This window comes from Rosa rugosa, chromosome 2 (genome assembly GCF_958449725.1).
Source record: "Rosa rugosa chromosome 2, drRosRugo1.1, whole genome shotgun sequence".
Taxonomy (NCBI): domain Eukaryota; kingdom Viridiplantae; phylum Streptophyta; class Magnoliopsida; order Rosales; family Rosaceae; genus Rosa; species Rosa rugosa.
Window position 1 is genome coordinate 24258676 of NC_084821.1, and position 23888 is coordinate 24282563.

The following is a 23888-nucleotide window of genomic DNA, read 5'->3' on the forward strand; positions in this document are numbered from 1 at the left end:
ATAATTATACATGCGTGATGATTCAGCCATCAATACAAATACCTGGAAAACTTTTTCCTTTTAAACCAAGTACAAACTGATCCCCTGAACCCACAAAGTCAATATATACTCGCTCCACAGAGTTATATATTACACGAGTTTACAAATTAAATTGCCACAACAAGATAATAAGTAAATTCTCCTCAGAGCTTACTACAAGCGGAAGTCTTAATAACGGTAAAGTCATAAAAATGGCTTCCTACCGTAAAGCTGCAAATGACGCTACCTCAGCATCAACCACAATTATCCTGACCTGCAGGATTAACCCATACACTGTTTGAATGGTGCACCAGGTTGCCACACAACAAACCCGGTAAGCTTTTGCAAGCCCGTATGCGTAACTCAAACCACACATGCACAACTCGCGCAACGAGGAAACCCATCAACTTGTAAAAAGGAACACACACCCTGTTTTCCCAAAACAACACATTCTTTTCCCAAAAGAAACAACTCAAATCACCCCGTGACGGAAACCATATTAATTGAAACTCTGACAATTCAATATGATACACAAGTCCTCCCCGGACATTTAAAAGAAAGAATCCCCGAAACTCCATTTTAAAACACGTACATTCTCAAATTAACACAAGTCACCCCGTGACAAAATCATAATAATTGAAACTCTGACAATTAAATATGATACACAAGTCCTCCCCGGACATTTAAAAGAAAGAATCCCCGAAACTCCATTTTAAAAACACATTCTCAAATCAACACAAGTCACCCCGTGACAAAATCATAATAATTGAAACTCTGACAATTCAATATGATACACAAGTCCTCCCCGGACATTTAAAAGAAAGAATCTCCGAAACTCCCTTTTAAAACACATTCTCAAATTAACACAAGTCACCCTGTGACAAAATCATAATAATTGAAACTCTGACAATTAAATATGATACACAAGTCCTCCCCGGACATTTAAAAGAAAGAATCCCCGAAACTCCCTTTTAAAAACACGTACTCATGAGCATCAGATAGCTCCCCGCTACCCCCCATGATGTACAATGGCAACAGACTAGAGTTCTAATTGATCGTATCCACAAGTTCGGCCAAAGACTTGAAGTCCTGATATATTTTCCTGAGGTCACTCCCAGTAACCCCGAATCCTCAGACCTCCCCGGTCATCAGATCAAAACATTTCAAAGCGGTCACTCTGGACCAAAAGTTACTCAACTCTCAAAATGAGATGTCACCCCGTGACCTCCGATCATTAGACCTCCCCGATCGTTAGATCAAAACATTAAATCAAATCAAAAGGAGAATTCACCACTTGTGACTCTCAGATCTTCAGACCCTGGTCGTTAAATCAAAACATTTAGCAACTCACACCAAATCTTGACACTTTTCAAACAATAGAAATTCCCAATTCCTAAAACAATATTTCCCGAAAAGTCAAGCCTCAAACAATAGAATGAAACCCATCAATCCCTATTGCTTAACTCACCCATCAACCCATAAGAATATACATATTTCATGTAAATATATATATATATATATATACGTGGTCATTCACTCAGGAATGCCACTAATACCAACTATAGTTTGTAGTTAACTAACTAACTCTCAAACAATAAAGGTCACTTCGTTCGTAAATGAACATTGTGAGATTACTCACCTCGAAATTCCCGCTACGTCTTCAATACAGAACAAAGCAGCACAACCACAAATAATTTTCCAAGGATACTTTGTCAAGTACCTAATCACATACGGTCTCAACTTAGTATATGAATCACAAACGATTTAAGTTCGAAACCCCTGTTTTGAACCAAAATCCCCAAAGTGACGCAAATCGAGGCGAAACCACATCCGAAACCACCCAATGTCTCCGGAATACTTCTACGATTGATATGAAAAAACCACAAGTCGATCAAACGCTCAAATCCTCACGGATCGAATCATCAAACGGTCCAAAACCGTAAAAATCATAACATATTCATACAATCTCCAAAAATTGCGTATTTATATATCAAAACGCTCGTATCGACGAGTAGATGATATATAAAATCAGAACCATCCATTACATGGCCGGAAGGACGCCAAAACGCCGCCACAGTTGGTGGCACAACCACCACAACCACCATCGGCCAAAACTCAAAACTAGATTAATCCAACCGTCCAAAATGTCAAGAACACCAAATAGATCAACTTTAATACCTGGGGTTCAAGCCAACACAGCCTAGATCGCCGCCACAAGCCGCCGTGAACTGTTCACCTTGAGTTGATCCGATTCCAACGTGAATCGATCAAAACAAACACCACAGATCGATCAGGGAGGCTTATACGAACTCAACCCAGAAAACTTGAAGCCGTGACGTCGCAGGAACTAGGATTTTTGATCGGGTCCGACTGCACTCGAGTTCACCGCGTTGCTACACCACCGTGATCGAGAATCGATGCTAGTGGCCACCACCAGGAGGACCAGAACAAGGAGGCGAGTCGGTCTGCCCAGTGATTACACGCATTTATATACGTGTAATTATATCTAAAACACTAGAACTAAGCTAATCCTCACGTCAGTTATTATGTAATTAATCCACTGTTATTTATTTTTGTAGGAAATAAGCGGAATTACGGAAACCGAGACAAATTGACTCGAAATTGAAGCAAAATGGAGTTTCTGACAAAAGAACAAAAAGTCAGCATTGGTCAACCATGGTCAACATGAGCGAGAAAGTGGAGTCCAACTCATGAGATCATATGTGAAAGTGTCGCGGGAAGGAAGGAAAAATAGAAAAGAAGACCAAAAAAAAGAAAAAAAACAAGGAAAAGAAATGATGCTTAATTAATTAAGTTAATTAATCAAATGATTAATTACTTAATTAATCATGCAATGTAGCAAACACCAGCACACCCACGTGCATGCCATCGTCCTTTGCTTTCCTTTCTCTCAAGCCAACCAAACACTGACACGTGGCATTCAATATCATCCATCAAGTGCAGCACGTGCACTTCTCCTCATCCCTCTTCATATATTGCAGCCAACCCTACTGCAGCCACACAGATATATTCCACCAGATCCATTTCCCAATTCTCTCTCTTCTCCAACAGTGCCGCAGCACACACCACCACCACCACCCCATTTATTCATCCCTTCTCATTTCTCTCACCCGTCACCACTCACTCTCTTATTTTCTCTAATTTTCATCTTTTTGGGACTCACTCAAGGCCTCAAGGGAATCATCATCAAGAGTACCACACCTTAATTTGGGTAGTTGGGTGAAGAAATTGCTTGATTCATACTAGCTCATAGCTAGAACTGACCAAGCTAACTCTCCAATCTCTTCATTATTATCTATTTTATAATTTTTATATACTTTTATTGATGGATTCTTGTATGGATTGTGAGTAGTTCAATTTTGGGAGTTAGGGTTGTGAAGCTCTAACTTATCTTGTGTAAATATTGATGCTTTAGATGAAATAAATGCAATTTCCATTGTGTATGCTTTAAATCCGAATTTATTGGTCTTTAGAAGCATGTTTCTAGGCTTTGTCACCCTTTGAAATTATGTTGTGGGCAATTGTGATGAATAGATTGATAAATTGACGACTTATTAATCTTGTGGCATCTAGGATTTAAGTGTGGTAACCATTAGCTAGCTTAATTGTAGCTAAGCTTGCTTGGGTCTTTATTATCTTGCTCTCTAGGCCTCTAATTTTGGATATTGCGGCCTTAACAAGCGTAATGCCCAAATTAGAGAGTTGATTGTGGCCTTAACCGGCATAGTCAAAACACCGAAAGGATTATTGGTTTAGTAGCCTTAACCGGTACTAGATACGGGACTCGACACATATAGGAAATGCATGCATTTGTGAAATTGACATCGATATTTTTGCAAGATAGTTAGTGTGAATCACCCGACACTCCCATGTTTCCATTAATTTGAAATCCGAATTTAATTTCTTGCTTGATAATTAGTTGTTTGCTTTTATTTTAGTTTGCATTTAATTTAGTTAATTCTCAATTCAAATTAAAACTCCCAAACAAAATTCTACCTTCCATTGTGCATAACTCATTTGGGCTACAAGTTAGTGGCTTTGATTAGGCTTAGTGTGAGCTAAGCCGAGCATTACCGAGGCTTGGTGCATTGTGAATATTATTTTACTTTATTTTATTTTTATTTTTCATTGTATGCATTTGAGTGATTCCAGCACCAATTACCTCGGTTAGATCCAACGCTTAATCCCCGAGGTACGATAATCATGGTTCAAATACTTCCCTTACTTGACAACGATTCGTACGCTTGCGAGAGTTTGTGTATCAAGTCACCAGAAAAGCCGGGTCGGATCGCCCGGATCCGGGTCGAGTCGAGTGCGCTGAAGAAAGAGAACGGAGGATTTGAAACTTTCCGGTTTTGGAAATTTCCGAAAATAAAAATGGAAATTTCCTAAAACAGCAACCCCTATATAGAACTTTCCAAATTTTCAAACGCTCATAACTTTCTCATAATAACTCCGATTTCCGCGTTCCGCATATCCACGAACTCGTATCAACGCGCTCTACAACTTTCATGAAGGAAGTTTTCGGAGAATCTCAACATACAAAAAGTCAACCTTCATGCCCCCCCCTAAAACCATACTTTTCGAATAAAAAAATTCATCCGAAACACTTTCGAAAAATCCTCGGAAAATAAATACGAATTTCTGGGACATCACACTCGTTTATACTCAAATACTTCAATATTATACTCACAATTTCTCATAAACTCATTTGCTTTCCGAAAAGATATTTCAATAATGCAACCATACTCAAATACTCGAAAATCATTAATCCTTATACTATTTTCTTAATCAACCATTTTCTGAAAACCATTTCTCAATAAATCAATAACTCAACTTAAATAGCTCGATAATTATTGAAATCTCTCGGAAAGGAAATTCAATAATAATCTCATTATAATACCCCAAAAATTAGTTATTATTTTCTGAGGATATTTCAAAATTAATTCAATGGTTGTTGGTATGTGTACATAGTTTGAGGTTGAAGTGGAAGTATTTCGGACGAATAATTACTTGAGACGTTTTATTTTCGAGGGGTCAATAGGTTGACTTTTTATTCATTGGGTTTCTCCAAAAACTTCCTTCATAAAAGTCGTAGAGCGTGTCGATGCGAGTTCGTAGATATGTGGAATGCAAAAATTAGAGTTCGTATACGAAAATTATGGCCATTGGAAGTTTCAGATATTTTTGGAAACCACTATAAATAGAAATTTCCGTTTTCGGAAATTTACTATTTTTATTTTTGGAAAGCTTCTATTTCCGGAAAGCCAGAAAACCTCCGTTCTCTCTCCTAAACCGCGACCGATCAGACCCATATCCGCAATTCCGACCCTCCGGCAACCTCTAGTAGTGAGACCAACCCAGACTGCTTTGTCTCCTTCGTGCACTCATCCCTACGGTGGTCTCTAGCGGCAATTCTCATCCACAGTGGCATAGCAAGGCAGCAGAGGCGAGGGTTGTCGGACTTGACTGGTTCTCTCGATTCTGACGACAGTGGGGGCTTCAAACCAATCATGTTGAGCTTGCAGCAGCCTCCTTTGTCGATCCTTGGTGGTGGTTTTGATCGATTCTAGTTGTGGAGTTGTAACCTGAGGTGAACAGTGGATTCCGGCATGTGGGCTTGATTCGACCGATCTAGGCGAACCGGCTAAAACCTTAGGTACTTGACGAAGTATTCTTGGACTGATATTTTGTGTGTGTGTTATCTCTGTTCTGTATAGAAGATGCAACGGGATTCAGAGGTGAGTAATCTCACAATGTTCATTTATGAATGAAGTTACCTTATTGTTTTGGGAGTTATTGATTTAGCTGCAAAATATAGTTGGTATTAGTGGCAGTCCTGAGTGAATGACTACGTATATATATATATACGTGAAATATGTACATCTTTATGGATTGAAGGGTGATTTAAGCAATATGGATTGATGGGTTTCATTCTATTGTTTTGAGGCTTGGATTTTCGGAAGACAATGTGTTAGGAATTAGGAATTTGTATTTGTTTGAAAAGTATCAAGATTTTGTGTGAGTTTTATAAATGAGATTTTAAATGTTTTGATCTAACGACCGGGGGTCTGAAGATCTGAGAGTCACAGGTTGTGATTTCTCCTTTTGGTTTGATTTAACATTTTGGGTCCAGAGTGACTTGCTTAATGTTTTTGAATCTGACGACTGAGGGTCTGAGGATTCGGAGGTCACGGGGTGACATCTCCTTTTGATTTGGTTTAACATTTTGGGTCTAGAGCGACTTGCCTAATGTTTTAATCTGACGACCGAGGGTCTGAGGATTGAGAGTCACAGGTTGTGACATCTCCTTTGAGAGTTGAGTAATATTTTGGTCCTGAGTGACCGCTTTTAAATGTTTTGATCTGAAGGTCGGGGACCTGAGGATCTGGGGTCGCTGGGAGTGACCTTAAGCATATATATCGAGACTTCACACCTTTGGCTGGGTGAGTGGATACGATCAGTTAGAGCTCTAGTCTGTTGCCATTCTACTCATGAGGAGTAACTAGGAGTTACTTGATACTCATGAGCACGTATTTTGAAAGGGAGTTTCGGGGATTCTTTCTTTTAATGTCTAGGGTGGACTTGTTTTTCATATTTAATTGTTGGGGCAACAATTTATATGATTTGGTCATTGAGTTGATTTTTATCGTCCAGGTTGGACTGAAGTATCATATTCGATTTGTTAGGTAACAATAGATATGATTTGTTATGTTGTTGATTTTCATTATCCAGGTTGGATTGATTTTTCATATTTTAATTGTCGGAGTTTCAATTAATATGATTTTGTCACGGGATGACTTTTGTTGTTTCTTTTGGAAAAAGAATACTGTTTTTGGGAAGCATGGTATGTGTTCCTTTTTCTTGAGTTGAAAGGTTTTTCTCATTTTGGTGTGAATTCTGTGGTTTTCTGTTTGTTTTTAGTTTCTCATACAAGCTTTCATAAGCTTACTGTTAATGTCTAAGATTTAGCAGTGGCTAAATCTTGGTTAACGCTGGTCCGGTGGGCGGACCGCTACTTGTGATGTAGTCAACACTTTCGCTACCTGTCAAGTAAAATACAAAGGGCGTCAAAGGGAGACCGCGCTGGGCGATCTTCTCTTCTCCGATGCCTAAGTTAGTCAATGTATTTATGTTGACAGAATAACAGTAGGTAAGTAGTAAATGCATAATTAATGAGGAGAGAGGAGAAAACCTTTTATAAGTGAGGAAGAGGCTGACCTCTTCCATGTTTTCGATGTGGGACTGATATGCTTCAGTTCTTAGCTTCTGGAGCTTCTGATGCTATCTTGGCGCGGCGCGTAGCGGCATTTCGGCGGTGGTCTGAGGGTGAGCCGGGGCTCAGGCGATAGCCTATCTGGCGGTGTTTCCGTAGGTCACACCATCAAACCCTTGATGTTCGTTGGTACCGCTGGCGGTAGCATGAGCGTGGCTCATTATGGCTAATTATGCTTGGCAAATGCTCATGTAAGTACAAGTCCCTAGTCAAGGAGGGCAATCTTGGTTGGGGAGTTGTCTAGCGGTTTGAAGCGTTACTTCCGCTAGACTTGCAAAAGCATAATTAGCATCAGTGCGTTGTCAACTATGGACTTACTGAGCAAACGCTTTATACCCTTTCGGGTGGGCCCCTGCTAGGCCCTCCAGGGAGTCCCCCACTCCCCGGCTAAGATAGACCTCCATTTGGTCGGTGTATTTTTTGTTGAGGGGAGCTGCGCTGGGCAGAGGGTGTTGGGTAGCGATCCCAATCACTACTAAAAACAATTGCTTTTGCGACGGCAAATTGAGCTTTTGCGACGACAAAAACTTTTCGCGACGGTAAATTGAGGTTTTTACGACGGCAAGATAGGCGTTGCAATAAGTGGCGTCACAAAATCCAATTGCTACGGCAATTTGCCGTCGCAAATACTTTTTTGCCACGGTTTTCTCTTGCCGTTGCAAATTTATTGTTTTACGACGGCCCATTTGCTACGGTGACTTCCGTCGCAATGTCTGTTTTAGGATAATCCATGTGGAGGCATTTGCGACGGTAACCTTGCCGTCGCAAAAAAAGAAATTTTTTTTTTTAAAAAAAAATATGGTGAAAATTGCACCATATTTTCATTCTAAGAACATGCAAAAATGAAAACTATTATACATGCATCTAAAGTTAAACTACAAATATCCATTATAACTAAACCAATCAACAATTACAACCTCATATTAGCGAAATAAATAACTAAAGCCCATCGTGGCACATTGAATAGAATTTCTTCACAAAGATTGTGGCACCTATGTACTAGTTCAGGAGGATAAAGAATTGCAGCACCAAAGTAACTGTATGCCAGCTTATGCGTAGGAAACTTGAGCTTTTTTTTTCTAGCTTCTTTAAGCTGTTGTCTTGATGCTTTGGCAGACTCATTATCTGAATATAAGCACATGAAGTAGGTGAAATGCGTATGTAGTGAAGAAGTAACAAGATCAGAATCATAACACCAAGAAATATATACAAAAATGAGGATGAAGTACTAACCTGCTAATATCAAGCTCTTGGCTTTGGATTGCCAAAATCAACTCCAGATTCTTCACTACTGACTTGCTAATGAGTTGCCTTTTCAACTAATGGATGGTGTTCTCTGCTGCAGAAAATAAAATATGAGTGTTGCTTGTCATTAGAGAAGCACAAATGAATAAAAAGCTACTACCCAAACATTTTTCCCATATAATTTTGAATAAAATAAGCTTTTTATTCTAGTCATTTTTATGAGCATTTATGTTCAGTTCATATAGAAAACTAGACTCTGAATACCACATTCAAAACAACCAAGTCCTTTTAACACTGACTCAGATCTATCTTACATTCGGAGATAATATCTTACAACAATTTATGGGTAAAGCCTCACCATGCAAAGTTTCTTAACCATTCTGTGATATCTGGCCTAAGTTTTCAGATACATAATGTCTTTTGTTTTGTCAAGAGACCCATGTATAACAGGTAGTTCAAAGTGAACGTAATACATATGACTAACAAACTGCACTTTATAGGCATTAAAATGATCAAAGAATATATACTTACATCTCTTCTGTTCCAAAAAATTGGACAAAATACTTCTTAGGATCAGGGACTTTCTCCCAATCTTCAGGCCTGCTAGTCTGAAAATTCAAAACCCAGAACATCTACTTCAAAGATCAATCACATTTGGGCACAAACAAAAAATTCAACAAAGTTATAATTATAAGAAAATACATTATGGCAGATGCTAATGTGATCAAGTAAGCATGAACCAACTAGCCATATGGCAGATTATAATACATCAATCTAGAAATCAATGTATGTTTCTCTTAGAAAGAGTTCACACATCAGAGGACTTATTCCTGTATAATGCAAGATAATGTAATGTTATATGCCTACATTAAATAGAAGTAGTAACTTAAAAGAATGCAAAGTTCCAAGTACAGCAATGTAAAGACAGCGTTTTCAATGATCATGAACCGTTAAACTAATGTACCTAATCTACATCCAATAGAACCTCTCTAAAAGGAGGAATAAACTGTAAACATAAGGCTGCAGAAAAATTGATATTCCAAGTCTCTAATCAAAGTTTCCACTTAAAAGGAAAATAACACTAAAAACTTGTTGATTCCATGAATGAGAAGATGGAATTGTTGTCAGATTGAGTGCACTTTCTGCCCCTTCCCTTAACTACATTGTTTAATAATTGGAAATAGTGTGTTCTGAGTATTATTTTGCCAGAACTTTACATATCACTATATAACCTTTACTATTTTTGACCACTTCATCATTCACATATTACACTTTATTTTGAAGACTGAAAATAGTAATGTTCCAATTAGTTGGATCAAATGTGAATAGAAATTTCAGAAATTATCCTCCAATAAGGTTCACAGAAAGCATAAGTACATATAGATGTCCCCAATATAAACCCTCTATAAAACAGGTTTATTGAGAAAGGTCTATAACAACTGAGTGGAAAGATACAGTTGTTTTTAGGTTGTTCAGACGAGCAGACGAAAGAAATAAAAAAATCCAACCAAAAGTAGTGATTTATTTAAATAATTTCAAACTCAGAAAGCCATAGTTCCAACTCTCACTTACATTACTAAAAACCATTCAAATATGGATACTCACCTTGAGGCTTATACGAAGGGAACTAATAGATATCTCAATTAAGCATTTTTCAGCCTCATTTTGACATATCAAAACCTGTAATAGCAATTCCATGAACAAAAGACTGATGTCAAACTCCTGGAGAAACAACCTTAACAAGCTAGGTAACAAAATTCTTTTTCCAGAATTTCCGAGTTTTATGTGTTCACTGACAATTTTAAATTCCTGTAAGCTGTAGCTTAAACTATGAAGTCTATAGAATAACTTTTCAGCTGAAGACTACATTTCGGAACCTAGCAAAAAAAGTTGTTCCTACCATAGCATGAATACTCAAAAGTATGTTTCCACAAGAACAATATTAAAACAAAAATGGAGAGGAACTGCTCAGGATGTTTCCACTTTATTAGCTCTAACTTCCACCTTTTATATGCTTGTTTAACTCTGAAATTCTTCATCCCTACTCAGAGAATTTGTCTAAAAATGGTAAAGATATTGCTAATAAAGCTTAGGCACGAATAGGAACTATCTTTGCCAAACTTTGAAACTGATACAACAAAGTTTACATATGCTTATTTAGATTAAGTGTGGGAAAGAAAAAAGAATGTCAGTCCTTGCACAAGACAAGGCAGTAGAAACCACATATATGAAAAAAAAAAAAAAAACCATCTTTTGCAAACATAACCATTAAAGTAGGAAAGGTGGGATAAGAAAACTATTTTTTTTACTATGTCAAGATGGTTCTCATAGGATTTAGCAGAAGTTCTGGGCTGGTCCTGCAAAATATGAACAGAAGATTACAGCCTTCCTCACAAAATAATTCAGTCAACACTTGTAAATGGAACTTTAACTTTCAATCATATATCTATCTAACAATGAGCAACTAGGTTGTTCTATGAGACCTCGTTCAATCTGCACGCATACTTGCAAAAGAAGTTTATTTAGTTATTCTGAGCTCTATTATTTTAGTCTACTGCTGACCTTTAGTTAATTTAGATACCATTAGTATACAGTAGCCCTATAAAATCCAGAAGAACACTTAAATTTACGATCTGATGCATCATTAATTTAAGTTGCATGCAAGAAGAAACCCCAAATGTATAGGTCAAGTTCTGACACGATCAAATCAAGCTCAACCTCAAACTCGTCAATGTATCGATGTCTAAGAGAAAGATACCCATCTATTTACTAAACATGAAGATAATCCAGGAGGATTGGCCACTGGTGCTCAAATTTGAAACAAAGCCCAATTAGTTTCATCTCAAAATTGAACTCACAATCTAAATATTGACCTCTCATCTACAACCAATTGAATTAACAGAGCCCAATCTCAAACTAAACTAAGATTATAAATATTAATATTCAACAAGAGACAAATGGAAAGAACAAAGGGATTTAACTTATAGATTCCTAGAGATATTGATCAGGATTTGTTGTTTCTGGGGTGTGAGAGAGCTGTTGTTACAGTTTATTTGGTGAAGGAGGAGCTATTCGATGGAAAGGAGGAGCTCGTCGGTCTCGGACTCTCGGTGGTATGTTTCGGCGCGCAGACCTCGTTAACGTCGACGGAGGAGCTCGTCATTGTTGGCAGTAGGTTGCGGTGCGGACCTCATCGATCTCGGCGGTAAGTTCCAGTTCCAGGAGCTACAAAGCTTGGGGAGGGAGGGGGAGAGAGAGAGAGAGGTGTTGTTTGGGAATTAGGGTTGTATTGTTGGTGGGAACTTTGGCCAAAAGTAAAAACAGGGGGAAAATAATTGGGTTAGCGCCAAGAATAAGAGAAAAGTTTACGACGGTACGAGAAAAGTTTGTCGCAATTGATTGCAGAGTTATGTGTTCCGTCGCAAATGATAAAGCTTAATGGCGACGGAAGATTTTCCGTAGCAATAAGGTCTCAATTGCGACGACAACTATTGCCGAAGTTAAAAGGCAAAGCAATTGCAATTTTTTTTAGTAGTGAATCTTTGATACCAAGTGTCGGGGGTCAACTTGCCTGATCAGGGCCGTCGAAGACTTGATATGCCCCCCTAGTTGGTCCGGAGGGACGTAGCTTGACTGTAACGCCGCGTGGCGGTCGTTGTCAGAATGAGGTGTTGCCTCGGGAATCGCTGTTGGCTGAAGTTCCTCAGCTGACAAAAAGCGGTAGGAAGTGTCATGGGGACCTTTAAGGGGAGAAGTTCCGCTAGCGGAGCTATGCTTAGCGGAGACTCACGTGCAAGGTGAAGAGAGAAGTCCCGCTAGCGGAGACTCACTTGCAAGATGAAGGGAGAAGTCCTGCTAGCGGAGTTGCGCTTAGCGGAGACTCGCTTGCAAGACGGAGGGAGAAGTCCCGCTAGCGGAGTTTCACTTAGCGGAGACCCACTTACAAGATGAAGGGAGAAGTCCCGCTAGCGGAGTTGCGCTTAGCGCAGACTCGCTTGCAAGACGAAGGGAGAAGTCCCGCTAGCGGAGTTGCACTTAGCGCAGACTCGCTTGCAAGACAAAGGGAGAAGTCCCGCTAGCGGAGACCTACTTGCAAGATGAAGGGAGAAGTCTCGCTAGCAGAGTTTCGCTTAGCGGAGACCCACTTGCAAGATGAAGGGAGAAGTCCCGCTAGTGGAGTTGGCGCCTAGCAGAGACTGTCTCACCTGACGGTTGTTATACCTGCCTTGTAGATGGTTACTTCGGATAGACGATTCGTCTGACGGCGCCCGACACGTGGTCCACATGTATTGGGTTAGCGTGTGGAATAACGTCCCCGCAGCACGCCCGCCTCCTCGCCATTAATGCGAGTAATTATTGATTTTGTAACTGAGGCGACGCCTCGGTTAATCCGGAGAGTAAGTGCAATCGTGGGGCACGTGTACGGCTATAGTGCGATGTCGTTTTTAAGCGGACGACCTAGGTTGGTTTGATGTTGACATAAAAGAGAGGGAAAATGAGTGGTTCAGCACCTTGCACTTTGAACTAATATCGTCGTCTTCAAGCTTCGCTCTGAGATCCGAGAAGAAGGTTCTGCAATTCCGTGAAGTTACCGATCTTTGGGGGATGGAGATCTCCCTAAGCGAAGACGAGCATCATCAAGCGCACCAAAGTTTCCATCTTTTGAGGTTGGTAGTTTGCATCTCGTCCCTGTTTTATTGGGTTTTCTTCTGTCAGTTTTTATTTTTTGGTATTTGGAGTGATTTCATCCTTCCTCGGTGTGCTCTGAGGGTGTAGAATGATGTTTAGGGATGGGTTTAGGTGTTTGACAGAGGGTTGAGGTTTCTTGCTTTGTTAGATGGTCGAATCTGGGTTTTGAGTGTATATGCGCTGTGTTCTTGTTTTGGTACTTTCTGGGTTTTCTAGGTATGGTTGTTCTTGATGTTCTTAGTTAAAATCTGACATAGGGATATTTTAGATATTGTTGGAACTGATTGGTTTGGGTTTTAGGGTTTGCGATGGCTAGCGTCGTAGAGATCTCGAGCAGTGAGGATTTTTCTTGATTCGTTGCATCCGTCTGTTCCTGCAGGAACCTCACTGCCGGAACCGGTAGACATCGAACCTTTACAAACCATACCCAGGGCTGTAGTCCTGGCTCGAGGTAGGCGACCAGAGAGTTCTAGGGCAAAGGAGGATGCTGCCGCCCGCAATCAGCTGGAGGAGAGGCTAGCGAGCAATAGTGCCGCTAGCGGTTCCGCCAATGGGGGCGAGGCTGCCGGGGAGGAGATTGAGTCGGCATGGGTCCTCCTCGACGGTACTCCAGTCGACGAGGCGGGAGGACCGATGACTACTGCCGCCGTGACTCGGTTGAAGCAGGTGTTTTGGCTTCCAGGCGTAGTGAAGCTGCGCCCGCCGACGAGGGATGAGAGGGCGTCGTTTTTGCAAGCGGGGCATGCCGCCGTGCATGAGGCTATCTTCCGCCAAGGGGTCACCTTTCCGCTACTGCCAAATCTTCAAATCCTGGTGTGGCGGTTGCTGATATGTGGCGGTTGCTGATGGCGCTCAACTCGCTATGGCGCTTGTCCGGTTGCGAGGGACCCACCGTGGTGGAGGTGCTACACTTCTACGAATTCGTATACGCGCCAAGGCTGTAGTGGACAGGTAAATCTCACTCGCCGCCAGGGGGCATTCAAGTTGATAGAGAATTTGAAGGATTCGATGTCTCCCTGGCGGGCGACCTTCTACATTGCGACCTCGGGGTGGGAGTATGATGCAGGAGCAAACGATGGGGTGCCAACGTTTAGGAAAATGTTTGTATGATATGCCTGTATTTTGTATCTTTTTTCTGATCATTGGTTCTCTGTGCAGCGGGCTTGCGCTTCAACCTAACGCGTGAGGAACAGTGCCGCGTGGCGAGGATTAAGGGTTGTTGGCGGAACCGCAATCTTCTCGACCTCCGCCTGCTCACTGGTTGGGAGCTATTGGTCAACCTACAGTTGACTCGCGCCTTGGTAAATAACTCTTGCCGACTTGTGCCTTTGCCCAATTTGTCCCAGGCTAACTATCGTTGTGTTTGTTTTAGATACACCGCCAGGTAACAAAGCGAGTCGGGACACATTCGACAAAGCCATGGACCTCGCAGAAATTAATAATTTTTTGGTGAGCAAGTATGCCGCTGGGTTGGTGGCGCAACAAACTGTCGTTGATCCACAGACACTGGCGGTGAGCTAGTCAGACACTCCAGTGGTGCTGTCGATGCCTCATCACTCGCACCTTGCTCCCGCTGGCCAGACCGTGGCGGAGGCGGATATGCGCTCCAAGCGTGGAGCTCCTTGCGGGAGCCAGGCACAAACTGCGCCCGAGATGGTGAAGGAGAGAGTGCCCGCCAATCAGTGTGGGTCCCAGAGGGAGCGGGTGGTTCCGAGGAGGGAACCCGTTACCATTGCGGGGTTGGAGCCGCAAGTAACTTCGAGGCCTGTCGTCGCTGGTGCCACACGGGCGGTGCTTCAGAGGAAGAGGCGACAAAACGACAATGATGAGGAGGATGAGGCAGACGACGGGGTGACTATCGGGGCCCGCCAACAGAAGAAGGCTAAGCAGGCCTCTCAGGCGGTGCCTGTGGCTGTCGCTAGTGAGGTGCAGCAGGGCGGCTTGGACTCGTTCTCTGCCTATGCGGAGTTTCTGACCGATCCCGAGCGGGAGTTTCTATTCAATCTCTGCGAGCGGCTCGGATTCGGAGGACTGGATGGGACTGTTCGCTCGACGACCATTCAGCTCGGCGTTTGGAAATCTGTTCGTTGGGCTGCACGAGCTGTTCCTCGCCGCGTCAAACCAGCCTCAGGTTGAGCGGCAGCTGGGGGAGGAGATTAAAGGTCTCCAGAGGGAGCTGGGGGAGGCCAAAGACAAGCTGGCGGATGTTCAGCGGCGCCTGACGAAGGCAGAATGCGATGCTATGGATGCCCGCGGCAAGCTAAATGTCGCCATTGAGCGGGACCTCGAGCGGAACGACCATGTGTCCAAGCTAGAGCAAGACATAGCTCTACTGAAGGACCAATTAGCGGCGAAGGCTAAGAAAGTTGAGATCCTTCAGCGGGACTCTGCCGCCAAATCCGAGGACGTGACAAAGTTGGAGGGCGAGGTTGCCCGGCTGGAAGCTGAGAGGAGCCGCTTGGAGGCTGCCGCCGTGGAGTTGTTCAAGCAGTCTGCAGCGTATAAGCAAGCAATGATGAAGGCGGCGAAGGCTGGTGCCGCAACTAACTTGGACTTGCTAAACAAGAAAGGCGTGATTGACTGGGTCAAAGCGTCTCAGTCTGCCAGCACGTCCAATCAGCTGTCGGTGCTAGTGGGTGAGCCTGCTTCTACCCAGACTGGAGATGCGCGCTCTGGCAGTGGTGAGAGTGACCATGGTCCGACTGATGATTCTCAGCGGACCCCCATGCCCACTCAATCTGAAGTGTCCCGTGTAGAGTTTATGGCGGCCAACACCCGAGAAGATGGCACTATGGTGACGCCGAGCCCTACCGCTCGCGGCTCGGATCAGACGAGTCGTCTGGTGAATCCACCGCCGCCGGTGGTTGAAGAGAATGTTGCTGCCGCGCCCAACAATCCGTGAAGACTGCACCGTAGCCTTTTGTAATGCCGCTGAGGCTCTATTTTTTTTTGTAACGTGACAATGTTTTTGGGTGGGGAGTCCCGACCCTGAATATATAAAGTTGGTATTTTCTTTTGAAATTTTCTAAGTGTGGGATTCTTTCCGATGATTGTGTTGTTTGAATGTTGTTATACCGCCAGGGTTTTGACTTGTGCTTTTGCTAATCAACGAAACATTAAAGGGAATTAAAATTGTTCCAAGTGCACGATGTAGCGGACGTGGTCAGCCGAATGTTGTTGGCGTTGCCAGTTAACTCTTGTGCTTGGACTTGGTGACAGTGGTTTGAATAATTCCTCGTTTCATTGATAGCTGACAGATCAACGTTTACAAAAGCGAGGTTGTACCCTGTTAATGCTCAAAGTCCGGCGGTAGCCGAACCTTCGTTTAACGCGGGTCCGGTGGGCGGACCGCTACTCTATAGACTTGGTGATCTTCGCTAGCTGTCAAATGAAAGACAGGGCGTCAGAGGGAGACCGCGTTGGACAGTCTTCACTTCTCCGATGCCTAAGTCAGTCCAAACATATAGACAATATAACAATAAATGAGTAGTAAACACTATGTCAATACACCCATCAGACAACAGCCGAGAGCTGTTGTCTGATTCAAAAAATTTCTGTTGTCTAGTAGCCTGATATCTCTTAGGCCTTCAGACGACAGCTATTACCCGTGATCTATATTTCACTCAAACAACATAGGCCGGCCAATAATCTGTTGTCTGATTGTGTCGAGATATGCCGAATTATGAATTTATGTGGTTGCATATGTAACAAGACGACAATTATATGTTGTTATAAAGGTTTATGCACAACATCTTTTCATAAAACTCTATCGTATGTATTTCATTAAGACGACATAAATCTGTTGTGTGAATATATAGAGATTTGAACTATCTTGGATTTTTTCTGTTGTGTGAATTAATTGTGGACAACATATATTTGTTATGTTCAATGCATATAGACAGCATAACAATAAATGAGTAGTAAATGCGTAATTAATGAGGAGAGAGGAGAGAACCTTTTATAGGTGAGGAAGAGGTTGATCTTCTCTTTGTTTTCGTTGTGGGACTGATGTGCTTCAGTCCCCAGCTCTGGGAGCTTCTGATGCTATCTTGGCACTGCGCGTGGCGGCGCGTCGGCGGTGATCTGGGGGTGATCCGAGGCTCAGGCTGTTGCCCGCCTGGCTGTGTATCTGGATGTTATTCCTTTGGAGGGAATTAGTACCTCTGGCGGTACAATGAGCGTAGCCCATTATAGCTAATTATGCTTGTAAATGTACATGTATGTACATACCCATTAGGTAGCTTCCCTTAGCTAAATATTGAACAAAATTTAGCTGAGTCAAGATGCTCTTGGGTAGCGGTATGAGTATTTGTAATAATACCGAAGGTGTTCGGTATTCCAAGGGTGGGTCGTTGTGACGCCATCTTTGTCCATTAAGTAAAAGGTGTCGGGGCTAACGACTTCCACAATTTTGTATGGTTCTTCCCAAGTTGGGCGGAATGCCGTTGGCGGTGGAATGACTTCCTTCATTACCTAGTCCCCCAGTTGGAAGTTCCGGGTTTTGACTCTGGCAAGTTGTGCAAATGGGCCTTGTGGCGTTTCTCCTCGAGGAGGTCATTGTCGAGGTTGAAGCCTTCGCCGTTGGTCTCGGAGCAGTAGCCCTCGGCCCTAGCGGTAAGTTGGGTGACCTCAATGGGTAGGATGGTCTCAGTGCCGAACATCATACAGAATGATGTTTCACCGGTGGCGTATGTTGGGGTAGTCCTGATAGCCCACAGAACTTTCGGGAGTTTTTCCGCCTATAAACCCTTGGCGTCATCGATTTTTTAGCAGCTTCTTGATTATCTTGTTTGTCGTTGGTTTGGGGGTGAGCGACAGATGCAAAACTCATCTTGGTGCCCAGGTTAGTGGTGAAAGATATGAGTTCCTTTTTGTTGAACTGTGTGCCGTTGTCTGTGATGATTGTGTGGGGGACGCCGTAGCGGCAATAGATGTTCTTCCAGAGGAAGTGAGTTACCTTGGTGGTAGTTATTGCCGTCAGCGGTTCTGCTTCTATCCATTTGCTGTTGTAGTCGATAGCGACAATGATGTACTTGAATTGACCCTTGGCGGTTGGGAATTTCCGGAGTGTTAATGTCTAAAAGTTCGGCGGTAGCTGAACCTTTGTTAACGCTGATTCGGAGGACGGATCGATACTTGTGACGTTCTCAAAGCCTCCGCTACCTGTCAAGTAAAATACAAAGGGCGTCAGAGGGAGACCGCGTTGGGCGGTCTTCAACTCTCCGATGCCTAAGTTAGTCAATGTATTTATGTTGACAAAGTAACAGTAGGTAAGTATTGAATGCGTAATTAATGAGGAGAGAGGAGAGAACCTTTTATAGGTGAGGAAGAGGTTGATCTTCTCTTTGTTTTCGATGTGGGACTGATGTGCTTCAGTCCCCAGCTCTGGGAGCTTCTGATGCTATCTTGGCGCGGCGCGTGGCGGCGCGTTAGCGGTGATCTGGGGGTGATCCGCCGCCGAGGTTGTAGCCCGCCTGGCGGTGTGTTTGCATGTCATTCCTTTGGTTGGAATTAGTACCTTTGGCGGTCGAATGAGCGTGGCCCATTATAGCTAATTATGCTTGCAAATGTACATGTATGTACAAGTCCCCCAATTCCCCAGTCAAGGAGGGCAATCTTGGTTGGGGAGTTGTTCGGCGGTTCGAAGCGTTTTCTTCCGCTAGGCTTGCAAGAGCATAATTAGCGTCAGTGCGTTGTCAACCATGGATTTTACTGAGCAAACGCTTTATACCCTTTCGGGTGGGCCTCTGCTAGGCCCCCCAGGGAGTCCCCCACTCCCCGGCTAAGATAGACCTCCGGATGGTCTGTAAATTGTTTGTTGAGGGGGAGCTGCGCGGAGCAGAGGGTGTTGGGTAGCGAGCCCAATCTTTAGCACCCAAGTGACGGGGGTCAACGTGCCTGATCAGGGCCGTCGTAGACTGTTGACACAAGTCCCCGTGTCCCGTAGGGACCGTCTGACGGTAACGCCGCGTGGCGGTCGTTGTCAGAGTGAGGCGTGACCTCGGGATCCGCCGCTGGCGGAAGTCCCCCCGCTGATTGGAGCAGGAAGCAGCGTCCAATAGACGTGCCTGGCGGTATTTTATTGAGCGATACTGCGCTGAACAAAGTACGCGGCCTGCAAGATGATAAGGGGCTCCGCTAGAGGTGTGTAGCGGAAGATGCCCCGCTTGCAAGATGCCAAGGGAGAAGTTCCGCTGGCGGGGTTTCGCTCAGCGGAGACTTCGTCACTTGGAAAATGACAAGGGAGAAGTTCCGCTGGCGGGGTTTCGCTCAGCGGAGACTTCGTCACTTGGAAAATGCAAGGGAGAAGTTCCGCTGGCGGGGTTTCGCTCAGCGGAGAATTCGTCACCTGAAAAATGACAAGGGAGAAGTTCCGCTGGCGGGGTTTCGCTCAGCGGAGACTTCGCCACTTGGAAGATGACAAGGGAGAAGTTCCGCTGGCGGGGTTTCGCTCAGCGGAGACTTCGTCACTTGGAAAATGCAAGGGAGAAGTTCCGCTGGCGGGGTTTCGCTCAGCGGAGAATTCGTCACCTGAAAAATGACAAGGGAGAAGTTCCGCTGGCGGGGTTTCGCTCAGCGGAGACTTCGCCACTTGGAAGATGACAAGGGAGAAGTTCCGCTGGCGGGGTTTCGCTCAGCGGAGACTTCGTCACGTGGAAAATGCAAGGGAGAAGTTCCGCTGGCGGGGTTTCGCTCAGCGGAGACTTCGTCACCTGAAAAATGACAAGGGAGAAGTTCCGCTGGCGGGGTTTCGCTCAGCGGAGACTTCGCCACTTGGAAGATGACAAGGGAGAAGTTCCGCTGGCGGGGTTCCGCTCAGCGGAGACTTCGCCCCTTGGAAGATGACAAGGGAGAAGTTCCGCTGGCGGGGTTCCGCTCAGCGGAGACTTCGGAATCGCAAGTGGTTACTTCCACCAGACGCTTCGTCTGGTGGTGGTTAACACGTGTCCAACCTGTAGAGGGTTAGCGTGCGGAGGTCTGTCTCCTAAGCCTAGCCGTCTTCTAGCCATTAATGATGGTAATCATGGATTCCGTAACCGAGGCGACGCCTCGGTTAATCCGGAGAGTAAGTGGAAGATCGCGACACGTGTACGGCCGGTGCGTGATGTCGTTTTTAGCGGACGGCTGAGAACGCGCTGATGTTGACATAAAAGGGGGGGAAACTCAGCGAGATTTGACACTTTAGCAAAAGCTTCAAACGTAGTCGTCGTCTTCCTGCCTTGCTCGTGTGATACCGAAGGGAGAGGCTGCCAGAGTTTGGAGGTATCGTTTCCGGAAAAACGAAGATTTTCCCCCCTGAAGGCTCTCGCTCACCACTACTCCGGAGCCTTCGTCACTAAGGTTGGTTTCTTGATTTCTGTCCCTGTTTTATTGAATCTGCTATTTTCTGGGTTTTGGTGTTGTGGATTTTGGGAGTTTTTCTGTGCTTTTCCGTGTTCTGAGGTGTGAGGTGAGATTTGGGGGGGGGGGGGGGTGGTTTATTGTGGTTGGCAGAGAGTTGGTGTCTAGGGATGTGCTAGATGGTCGAATCTGGGTGGAGTGTGCTTGTTCTTGTTTTGGCATTTTCTGGGTAAATTGCCCTTGATGTTCTTGGCTGTGACTGATGTAAGAATAGGCTAGATCTGTGTTTGTGCTAACTGGTGTGGGTTTTAGGGTTTGGGATGGCTAACGTCATAGAGATTTCGAGCAGTGAGGATTCCGGGTCTGACGTGTCATTCAGCGCGGCGGATAGGGCTTTTATTGACTCGTTGCGTCCGTCTGCCCATGCAGGAACCTCACTGCCAGAACCGCTAGAGGTTGAGCCGCTACAGACCATATTCTGGGAAGCAGCCATGGGTCGTGGTCCACGTCCAGAGAGCTCTAGGGCGGGCGAGGCCGCTGCTACAAAAGCTAGGTGCGACGAGCGTTTGGCGAGCAATAGCGCCACCAGCGGCTCCGCTGAGGTAGAAGAAACGGCGGGGGAGCACGTTGAGTCAGCGTGGTTCTTCCCGGATGGCACTGCTGTTGATGAGGCAGGAGGGCGGATGAATGCCGCCGCCGTTACCCGAATGAAGAAGGCCTTTCGGCTGCCGGGATCGGTGAAGCTGCGCCCGCCGACGGTAGATGAGAAGGCGTCGATTCTCCCAGAGGGCGCGGCGGCTGTACACGAGGCGATATTCCGCCAAGGAGTGACACTCCCGCTGGTGCCGAATCTTCAAATCCTGGTGTGCGAGTTTGGCCTTGCTTTTGGTCAGATTTGCCCCAACATGTGGCGGTTGATGTTGGCGATGAACTCGCTGTGGCGGTTGTCCGGGTGCGAGGGGCCTACTGTGGTGGAGGTGCTGAACTTCTACGAGCTAACCTACGTGAGGCGCCAGGGTTGCAGAGGGCAAGTGAATCTGAGCCGCCGCCAGGGAGCGCCCAAGTTGATTGAGAATCTAAGGGATTCCATGTCCTATTGGCGGGGAAGCTTCTGCGTCGCCACAGAAGGGTGGGAGTACCAGACTGTGGGGAACGAGGGAGGGCCGGCGTTTAGGATTAAGTCGGAGTTCCAACCTATTCGAGGTCGGTAACGAAGTTCCGCTGACTGCATCTGGCGGGTGCCCGTATTGTATGTATTTTGACTAATTGGTTTGTGCTTGTGCAGCGGGATTGCGATACAACTTAACGCGCGAGGAGGAGTGTCGCGTGGCGCGGATTAGAGGTTGTTGGCGGAACCGCAACTTGCTGGACTTCCGACTTCTGACTGGCTGGGAGTTGCTAGTTGCTCAGAAATTAACTCGGGCCGTTGGTAAGAAATTGCCGTTAGGTTGTCCTAGTTTTTTTTTTTTTTTTTTTGGCAAAGTAGCCAACTGACTGATTGAGTTTTTTTTTTTTTAGAAACGCCGGCAGGTAACAAATCGAGCCGGGACGCTTTCGAAAAAGCTATGGACCGCGCGGAGATTGATAATTTCCTGGAGACGATGTACGCCGAGGGGATGGTGGCCCAGCAGACCGTAGTGGACCCCGAGACACTGGCGCTAAGCCAGTCAGAGGTTCCCGTCTTGTTGCAGATGCCGCTTCACTCGCACCTTGGCGATGATGGGCTGCCCGCTGTCCAAGGGACCGCCACAGCGGCTGCGACGAGGGAGAGGGTACCCGCCAACCGGCGTGGTGCTTAGAAAGAAAAGCCGGTGCAGCCGGCAGGGAATGTGACCGCCCCAAGGGAGGACCCGCCGCCGAGGGTGACGAGGGCTGCTGGCGGAAATACCAGGGTGCTTGAGAGGAAGCGCCGGCAGATAAACTCCCCCAACGAGGAAGAGGATGAAGATGTGGAGACGATTGGGGCTCGGCATCAGAAGAAGGCCCGCCAAGCTCCGCTGAAAGCTGCGGTAGTGGAGGGAGAGGTGCCCACCGCCAGCGACCTGGACTCATTTGCCGCCTACGCGGAGTTTATGACAGGTGGCGAGCGGGAATTCCTCTTCCACCTGTGCGAAAGGCTAGGGTTTGGCGGCCTAGCGGGGATCTCACGCCCGACAGCGATTGACCAATCGCCCTACAGCTCGGCGTTTGGTCAGGTATCAGCCGGGCTGTACGACATGTTTGAGGCGGCGAAGAAGCAGACTCTGGTCGAAGGGGAGCTGAGGGAGGAGATTCAAAGTCTCCAGAAGGAGCTGGGGGAGTCGAGGGAGAAGCTGGCAGAGACAGAGAGGCGGCTTGTCAAGGCTGAAAGTGACTTCGCCGACGTCCGCGGTAAGCTCAACGTGGCGATCGAGCGGGACTTGGAGAGAAATGACCGCGTGATTAAGCTGGAGGAGAAGAACTCCCTGCTGGAGGAGCGGATAGCTGCCAAGGATAAGAAACTTATTATCGTGCAGCGGGAGTCGGTCGCCAGGGCGACGGAGCTGAAGCGGCTGGAAGGCCAGGTTGCCCGTCTGACGGCTGAAGGGGATGCTGCCGCGGCCGCCGCTGTGGAATCGTTCAAGCGGTTGGCGGAATATGCGAAGGCAATGACCGAGTCTGCGAAGGCCGGGGCTTTAGCAAACATAGAAATGCTGAAGCGGAAGGGCGCCATCGACTTCGCCAAAGCGTCAAAGCCTGATGCGCCGCCGGCCAAGAGTCCCTCGCCGGACAAAGAGGTCGTGCCTGGCCCAGCGGGAGGTGCCCGCTCAGGCAGTGGGGAAAGCAGTGCACATCCGATGGAAGGGTCCCAGCAGACCCCCACTCCCACACCGTCGGATGTGTCGCGTGCCGGATTTCTGGCGGCGCACACCCGGGCGGATGGCACAATAGAGACCCCTAGCCCGAGAGCTCGAGGGTCCGATCAAACGAGTCGAGCGATCGTGCCGCCGCCTGCTGCAACAGAAGGTGCCGAGGGCCACCCCTGAAGCCAGCCGGGACCGCCAGAGATTCCCCCCTGAACTTTGTTTTTTTGTTTTTTTTTTTTATATATATATAGCCGTTGAGGTACAATAGCTTGTAACAGAAATTTTGAAATGGAATGAAGTTTCGACGTTTGTTATGATGTGTTTGTACCGCTAGTACCTTGACTTGTATATTTTTTGTGTCAATGAAACATTAAAGGAATTAAGATTGGTCCAAGTGCACCACGTAGCGGACGAGGTCCGCTGACGATTGCTGGCGTTGCCAGTTGCCCTCAGTGCTAGACTTGGTAACAATG

At 45.6% G+C, this 23888-nt stretch overlaps 1 long non-coding RNA gene across 2 annotated transcripts; it reads right to left on the reverse strand.

The window, feature by feature from the left end:
- Positions 1-8179: 8179 nt before the first annotated feature.
- On the reverse strand, positions 8180-10249 carry LOC133730092 (uncharacterized). 2 transcript variants are annotated; one of them, XR_009856591.1, is made up of 4 exons: positions 10166-10249; positions 9092-9168; positions 8549-8654; positions 8180-8440 (listed from the first exon to the last, which is right to left on the reverse strand). It is a non-coding gene; the product is annotated as an uncharacterized LOC133730092 (long non-coding RNA). The 2 variants fall into 2 exon arrangements; XR_009856592.1 differs by lacking the exon at positions 10166-10249 and having other exon boundaries at positions 9092-9213.
- Positions 10250-23888: the final 13639 nt, after the last annotated feature.